General features: G+C 44.2%; 1 non-coding gene across 1 annotated transcript; it reads left to right on the forward strand.

The window, feature by feature from the left end:
* Positions 1-8,350: 8,350 nt before the first annotated feature.
* On the forward strand, positions 8,351-8,422 carry TRNAG-UCC (transfer RNA glycine (anticodon UCC)). Its single transcript has one exon. It is a non-coding gene; the product is annotated as a tRNA-Gly (tRNA).
* The last annotated feature ends 691 nt before the right edge of the window (positions 8,423-9,113 follow it).

Consider the following 9,113-nt stretch of genomic DNA (forward strand, 5'->3'; position numbering starts at 1 on the left):
GAGCTCCCTTTTGGGGTGCTGAGTCACTGGAAGAGGTTGCCAGAAGAAGTGGTAAATGCTCCATCTCTGGCAGTGTTCAAGGCCAGGTTGGCCAGTGGTTTGAGCAACCTGGTCTAGTGTGAGGCATCCCTGTCTATGGCACGGCAGTTGGAACTAGTAGATGATGTTAAAGTCCTTCCCAACTCTAACCATTGCATGATAGTATAAATCTATGAATGAATGCCAAATTCACTTAGAAAACACTGGTCAGGTTTCATACAATAAAGCAAACAACACGACAAACTATTAGCATTAAAATTACAGTGTCACTGAAACATATTAAGGATAAACATGCCATCAATGTGAGTCCAAAAAGGCATACCACGGTAAGATCACTTTTGAATAGCCCAAGTCTGTACACTGCATAGAAACCTTTGACTACATACACCATACAACATGCCTTACTGTACTATTTACTCAGTGCAGTTCCCTTTTCTCTGCTCACTTCTGTTTTATCCCTAAGGATGCATGGCACATTCCAACAAGACAAAGCAATTCAAAAGTATTTTCACCACTGTGATTTCACCCATTACCCAGCCAATTCTTCTATTTTATAGGGTTGCACTCTCTGACTAAAGCAAGATTTCTAAACTTTTCTAAACAGATTTAATTCTTTGAGATCAAAGCCAAAATTCCATGTCTTTATAGGTTTCCAAGAGTGTCCAAAAGCAACTGACAATGATCCAGTTGCTGATTCTCCGTAGTGCCTTATAAAAGTTTTATTGCCAGGTTCCTGTATTCTTGACTGCCCTTCAAGTGTCACAGCCAACATCATGAAAGCTCACTAGTCTGGGTGCCGGCAGCTGATGAATACACCCACAGCCTCAGTGTCCTCCAGCTGCTGGTGTACCTCCAGGCCTACAACAGGCTTGAGGGATGTATTCAAGTGTATTTCCTTCAGAAAGGGTATTTCATAGCTTCATGGCCTGCTTTTCAGGCAGTTCCACAGACATTGGCTGGGAAGCAGCTTCTACAGATCACTGGATATAGAGGAAGATTCCTGAACACAGGAATACAGCAAGAGATTTCCTGATATAAGTAACAACCTTTCCATCTGTTACACAGCAGTCTGGATCACATCCATAATGAAAGAGGAAGCCATGCACAAAGGGGAGGGATGTTTTGGAGAGGAACATGTTTTGGCAATCAGCAGAGGTATTCCCAGATTTTGGTGTGCTCCCTTCCGTTCCTCAGAGAGGGCCATTTACATGCTGCTGGTAGTCAGAGCAGAATTTCCCCTTGTTACATCAGATTTAGCATTCCTTACCTCTACATATCACTTTTCCTTAAGGTACAGCTGTGTTTTCTTCAGGGAAGGTGGAAATGTGTGGTATTTGGCGACACATCTGAATATTTAGGCATGGGGGCATGATCATGCAAAGGTCATCCTTCCCTGGAATAAAAAGTGACTCTGGCAGCTGAAGCTTCTATGAGGCTATTATTCTGCACACTGCCTATCTCTGCCAAGCAGGGTACATGAGACAGGAGGCGGTTTCCTTTCTTGTTTCTGCAGGGGATAACTTTTCAAAGCAGAGAGAGGCATTCCCCAGAGAAACCACAACAGATCTTAGTCCTCTTTGAGAAGGTATTGATAATTTTAATAATAATAATAATAATAACAACTAATTTTTATTGATAACTATTTAGATATTATTTAGATGCTAACTAGATGTTAAATTCATCTTTTTCACACAGCCTTAGTCCAAGCTTCACCTCTTTCACAGGATTTGCTCTGCACTTTATTCTCATCTGAGAAGACTGATATGAATAAGGCAGCCCAGAGATTCTCTTTCTTTTGTTGGAAAGCATTTATGAACAAACAGATCTGTCTTCTGATAGGAGAGACACCTAGACAGTAGATGGCCTATCAACTAGAGCTGTAAGGACCTTTTTTTCAACATAGAGATGCTTCAAGACACATGGGGATGAATTATTGCTGTCACCACAACCCTGCAATTCCAGCACACATAGATTTCCACAGAGGTTATCAGTGAAACCAAATACCAACCACTATTATCAGCAACAACGTAAGCACATGGGATTGTTTGCTGTTGTATCTGCTTTCCAGAAAGCTCTCCACACAAGGGCTGGAGCTAGAAGGAACCCTCTCTGCAGTCCTCTATTCCACACCATTGCAGAACAAGCATGTTCACCATGCTAAAGCCAGACCAGACCTTACAGATGAGTAGCTCAGATGAAGGTGACATCACCACCTAACTCAGCAGTCGGTCCCTATGTGCAGTATTGGGTTTGGGGTTTTTTGAGTTATGCAATCACAGAAACAGGCACACAGAAAGAGGTATGTAGAAGCAACCTTTCTCCTGCTCCAGCCAGGGCACCGCGCTCACCACTTCTCACCAAAATGGAGAGCTAAATGAAGGCAATTCATAAATTCCAGCTCCTGCAGGACACCATTTTCAAAAATCTCTGAGCTTGTTGGCTTTGTCTGTGACCCTGGAGATACGTATTAAAAACACAGGAATAGGAAACACTACCTATGTGAATGATGCTATGAAACACTACCAATGTGAATGATGCTTCTGAAAGCGTGGCAGGCCATTCAAACAGGTCCAGCTGACTTCCAGGTTGCTCAGACCTAGGAGATTAATTCAGTGGAGTAAGAAAACTCCTTAGAAGCTTAGAAACAGAGCTGACATCGAAGTGTCTACACCAGGCAATAGAGAAGAACCCTGGGTGTGCAGAAGCATTGGTAGCAATTGATCCCTCATGGAGAGCAAACCTCATCATCTCCCATTTTTTCCGAGAAGTGATGAAACCCTGAGCTCCTGCAGTGAACCTTCATCTCTTCTTGTCTTGGTACACCTTTGCTCCTGATATTTTAAGAGATCAGATGGATCTTCCTTGCTCCCTTCCTATATAAAGCCAGGCCATGTGTGCTTTTCTCTCAGCAACCCCAAGATACAAAGTCCAATCAAGCATTGTAAAATTAGCATTATATTGAACCAGTTTTTACGTTTTATATATATATATAAGGGAAAGTTATAAAGTTACAGACACGTATGCCTTGCTTCTGGCTTCTAAACAATAGGGGAAACTCCCAGCTCTCTTTACCTCAAATCCAGTGCTTTTGATTATGGAAGCTTTTATTATTTTTATTGCTCTCCTCTGCATTCTCTCCCCATTTGTCAGCTTTGCTTTCATAACTCTTGTGGTTGCTGATGACCAGCATCACAGTAAATCCTGCTTGCACTTTCTTTCCAAAAAGGCTGGTCCGGAGATTTGATCAATTTTAATGTACTGACATGTATCTGCTTGTCCAATGCCCAGCTGCAGGAAAGACAAAGTCATCATGGACACATCACCACAGCTATGTGGACCAGCTGTTATAAGATCAGTCCCTTCTATGTCACAGCCTCTCAGGCAGCCTTCCAGTCTGGAAGCTTGAGAGGATGCATTTCAGATCAAGCAACAAAGGGAAGATGTGGATGGGAATTAAAGGCTTTGAAATAAAAGCCATGCATCAACCAATGGGTCACAGGATTTGTGAGCTATTTTGCCTCTCAGACCTCCCCAGCAATGGGACATACGAATGTGCTCTAGACATAGAAACCACTTGCAAAGAATCCCAAGTTCCCTTTGGACTGGTTATGAGAAAGAGTTTCACAAAACCTCATCTGACACAGCAGCAGTGTTCAGTTACCCCTAGATTCAAGCTGATGGCAGCACAGACTGTAAGCACTCCTGAGTGAGGTCTGCACCTGGACAGGATAGGACACAGACTTGCACTCTGACTCGGGGATATATCTGCCAGCCTCAGGGACCCACATGATGGAGTAGATGCCTTTGCCTGCACAGGCTGGGTAGATGTATAGCATGGAACACAGAGGTATCCAGGAATGCAAGCCTGCGCCCACAGCACTGTACTTGTGGAGTGGAAACCTCTGTGCCACACTGGTCATCACAACTGATCTGGGATTAGCTTATGTAGACCTGGCCCAGAGGACTCTGCATTGCACTCGTCAGCTCTGTTGATAGATCACACCAGACCCCTTAGAACAGTTCTGCCTTTCTGCATCCAAAGCATCCCAGAGGACACTAAATCTCAGGATGCCTCCATCATTATGAAGGTAGTTCATAATAAAGAAGACTCCACGTGCTCCAGGTGCTCCTTGTGCACTAGGAGCCTGAACAATGCAGAAGGAAAACAGAGCCACAGCGCTCTTCCACTTCATTGTGGGTACCACATAGACTGAAAAGAGTTGAACACAGAGTTGCACTCTCTGATTTGAGGACATATCTGTCAAATTAATCTGTAGTTTAAAGTCTGGGAAACAAAGGCAGGATTTAGTTTTTCTAACTGTGATTCCCCATTTCTGTCAAGACCTGAGTGCCCATGACTTGCTGCAAAGAGATTAATCTATATTTTTCAAGAGCTTATATAACCAAAAGAATGAGGAATGTAGAAAAGCTGATATAGTGGCTCTGTAGAGAAAACTCTCGCTGCTCTTGCTGCTTTGGCGTGGGGAATCCAGATCACTTCAAACAACATAACCGTACAGCACACGTGAGGGGTATTGATTCCACCAGCATGCACTAGTGTGGAGCAAAATCTCATTCATTCAGATTCAAGGGATATCCCCTCTTCCTTTCCCAGAACCATGGTTTCAGTCTTGACATTATATTTCGGCTGTCATTGCGTCCTCATGCCAGAGCTCACATGGTTGTGAGGGGACAAAACCAGCCTGGGACTCGCTGCATATTGCAGAGTTGAAGGCAAAACCTGACTATTGATGATGAAGGAGGGCACTCGCACACCCAGATATTTTCATTTCTGCCTCACCCATTCTCTCAGGTTTCCTTCTTTGCACCAAGTTTATGTAATCCTGAATGAGGGAGAGTAAAGTCAGGAAGATTGCAAAGTTTAGGATGAGCATCTCCATCTCCAAGGCCAGGAGAGGCAGCTGCAATGGACATTAGCAGCAACCAGAGCAGCCTGGATCTGCTGGGCTGAAGTGATGCTCATCTGATCCCCCTGCATACTTCTTACAGCCTCCTGGTGGAACAGGCTGCCATGCAGTAAATGCATGCACAAGTCCCATCTCATCTGAGAATTTAGGAAATCATCAGCTTAGCGCTAGTCACCTGGCAGAGGAGGTAGAGAGCTGTCCTCCGCTGCTCATCAGATCATTTCAGTGGCCTTCTGTGGGGTTCCCAATTTGGTTGTGCAAGTGAATGAATAATCAACAGTTCTGTCTAGCGGTCTCAGCACAGAAGTTGGCAGCCGAGACCTTTTGGGCTCTAGTCCCTCAGCTGACACCGAGTGCATTTCTGGTTGAGCAAGTCACTCAGTGTCTTTGTGTTAGCCTTTCTGCTTCTGTGCAGCACTGTGCACACACTGACTGCTCTATTAGTCAGCTCAGATGGATGTTGGGAGGATTAGACTCACTTAGAGAAGAAACGGCTGAGAGGGAAAAATGCCTTCCTACGGCTGAACTTCATTAAAACTTTCTTCTTCTATGAATTTTGTGCAAGAAGGACTGTAAGTCTTCATAAATAGATACATTCTTCATTCTTATTTTGAATTTCTACAGGGAACAGTCCAATATCTGCCTTTTTTCACCATGGTTTACTGAAGAGAGACACCTCCTTTACAACTTTCCCAGCAATAAAAGCACATAAAACATAATCCCCTTAAGTATTGCTTGCCACCTGCACATGGTGTCCAGGCCAGCCTCGTTCTCCCACATGGAGTTTTCAACACAAGCTCTCATTCAGTTGCTAGACACTATCATGTCTGGTTTCAAGATTGCTCACCTCTTCCTGTGGAGGAGGTTGTAGTCATTGAGTGTGTTCCTGCAGAGAAACAACTGGACTGTCTATTTCTATGTCCTTGTGACATGGAGGAAACTATAAAACATTGGTTGTTTGCTCTTAGATTAATTCCCAACACCGCTAGGCAGAAAAGCAGCAAAAGAGAGTGGTCCTATGGCATCGTAAATCCAAAGTGAAAGGAAAAGTGGGACCAAAGTGAATTTAACTACAAGATGGGATGTTTAACCAAGTCCATTCTTACCTCACCATTTAAAAGCACCCAAACAGTAAGGACTAGGAAATAGCCAGCAAGATTCATACAATCATAGAATGGATTGATTTGAAAGATGATCTAATTCCAATCACCCTGAAATGGGCAGGGGCACTTTCCACTACACCAGGTTGCTCAAAGGCCCATCCAACCTGGCCTTGAATACTCCCAGAGATGGCGCAGCTTCAGCTTCTCTGGGCAACCTGTGCCAGTGTCTCACCACTCTTATGGTGAAGAATTTTTTCCTAACAGCTAATATAAATCTACTCTCTGTCAGTTTGAAGCCATTCCCCCTTGTCCTGTCACTACACGCCCTTGTAAAAAGTCCCTCTCCAGGTTTCTTGTACCCCCTTTAGGTACACGAAGGCTGCTGTCAGTTCTCACTGGAGCCTTCTCTTCTACAGGCTGAAGAAGACCAAATACCTCAGCCTGTCTTCATAGCAGAGGTGCTCCAGCCCTCTGAGTTCAGGAAGCTACCAGCCTAAATACAGTCAGTCATCAGCCAAAGATCAGAAAAATTGGACACATGCAGTTATGCTGTATGGGGAACTTCTTGTTACCTAAAACATTTAGACAGATTCAAGGGATTTTTTTGGTCTCTTGACAATCCGAGCATCAAAGGGAAGACAGAGTTTTCTAAATACATCATTTTGTCCTCCTTTGTCTATAATTTGAAAAATAAACAGGGATCACAGTCCTTATGGAACTTTCAATGAGGTTTGTGCCCTTGATATGTGAAAGCATATTCAGAACACAGAATATTTCTACATGTACGTGTCTAAGAAAACAAGTTGTAGTTGGCTATAGCCAACAAAAAACATTCATAGATGAATAAAGGCTTTCCCTTTAGTAGCCTCCCTGCTGTGAAGATAGAAGGTGCTCCAAGACTCAGCTCCATCATTCACTCTTGCCAGGCATTACATACCACAGAGCTGTTTTACCAAAGGAAGCAAACTCACGGTACACTTCCAACAGAACAAGAACAAAAATGTCACTGCAGCTCAAGCTTGTGTAGCCAGAAAAGGAACGGTGAAGTTTTGCCTTTGGATTCCCAAGATCACAGGACCCAGCACACCACTGCCTGTCCTTGGGAATGTTTTCAGTGCTCTTTAGATTACTAATGGGAGACCTGCCATAGCAAGCCCAAGGCCAAGCCCTGTCACATCTGCCTGTGCATGGGTGGTGTGGCACTGCATGGGGAAGGCAGCGACTGATGAAGATGCCGCCCATGGCTGTACCTTGCTGCAAGTGCCTGATTGCAACATGTGAGCAGTGCCCTGTGCCCAGCTGCTCCTCACAGCCCACAAGAACCAGCTGTGTAAGAGCCCATCATGCCAGAGCACACAGAGCAGCTGATGATCTACCACTAGAACAAAGATACATTTGCTGAGCTGCTGACAGAGTTACAGCCACCACAGCATCTCCCTTTTCACAGGACAGGTGTTCCTTTCTGCAGAGACTCTGAAGACCAAACCCTGCCCCAGTGAAGGCAACAAGAGTTTTGCAGAAACCTACAAGATATAGGGGTCAGTCCTACAAGGATCCTTTAAAAACCAGATTGAAACATTTCCCGATTATTTCTTCATAAAGAAGGAGAGCGGGCTTAATTCCAATACACCACCTCGATTTCCAGGCACTGGTTGTGATAACGTTAGCTAACACTTCTCTGCCCACTCCACCATTCTAAAGCTGGTTCTGCCAGGGGCTAAACAAGGGGGCTGCAGACCAGCAGGACACTTGAACATGTACTTGACGTCAAGAATAGCTGTAAATCTTGTTGAATGCTGAATGTTGTGCTTTCCTGAACCAGAGCCAAAGTGCTCCACCCCTTGCCAGCTCTTCAGGTTAGCAGCAAACAAGTCTCTCCTGGAAATGCTGAATAAAGCCCTTCATACAGTATGCAAGTGGTTCCACTAACTCCATGTGTATTATGTCATTCTTCTACATAGACATGAATGGGTCAGTTCAGGATATTCTGTTTCAAGCCCCTTCTATTTTTAGGAGTTCTTGCCTATGCTTTGTGACTGTGATCCACGCCCCTTGTTGCACAGAGAAGACAGACATCCAAAATGAGCAGCACTGAGGATCCATTACACCTTACTAATAGTGTTAACCTTGTACCTATAATCTATTGGGTTTAACGTTATCCCCACTGTGTTCTCTGGCTGGCATTGTCTCTGTTGTGTTTTGTTTCTCAGCCCTCTACCAATTCTCTCATCCAACTGGAATAGCTTCTCTCATCCAACAGGATTGGGAAAGAACTGCCAGGCGTTGGTGGTATAGTGGTTAGCATAGCTGCCTTCCAAGCAGTTGACCCGGGTTCGATTCCCGGCCAACGCAGAGCTCCCTTTTGGGGTGCTGTGTCACTGGAACAGGTTGCCAGAAGAAAAGTGGTAAGTGCTCCATCCTTTGCAGTGTTCAAGGCCAGAATGAACAGGGCTTTGAGCAATCTGATCTAGTGTGAGGCATCCCTGTCCATGGCATGGCAGTTGGAACTTGAAGAACTTAACATCTTTTCCCAACTCTAACCATTCTATGATAGTGTGAATCTATGAGGGGATGCCAAAATGACTTAGAAAACATTTTTTCAAGGTTCCATATAATAGTCCACAGGAATGGTCTATTAGCATTAAAATTCCAGAGTACTGAAACACGTTAAAGATAAGCATGCCATCGATGTGAGTCGAGAAAGCGTACCACTGCAACATCACTTTTGGTCTTCACATTGCATAGAAACCTTTGACTATGTACACCATACAACATGCCATACTGTATTATTCAATCAGTGCAGTTCCCTTTTCTATGCTTACTTCTGTTTTATCCCTAAGGATGCACAGCACATTCTAACAAGACAAAGCAATTCAAACCTCTATTCCCAGGCTAAAAGAACCACCGATAGCTGTCTGTCTACTGCAATCAAGCAAAACAGGAGAGTATTTGCTTAATGCTCCAAGTTGGCACCACTGTGATTTCACCCATTATCTAGCCAGTTCTCTTATTCTGTAGGATTGCACTCTCTGACTAAAGCAAC

Source organism: Neopsephotus bourkii, unplaced genomic scaffold (genome assembly GCF_033783945.1).
Source record: "Neopsephotus bourkii isolate Nb327-2 ecotype Australia unplaced genomic scaffold, CSIRO-AGI_Nbou_v1 NB_1589, whole genome shotgun sequence".
In the NCBI taxonomy this organism is placed as follows: Eukaryota; Metazoa; Chordata; class Aves; order Psittaciformes; family Psittacidae; genus Neopsephotus; species Neopsephotus bourkii.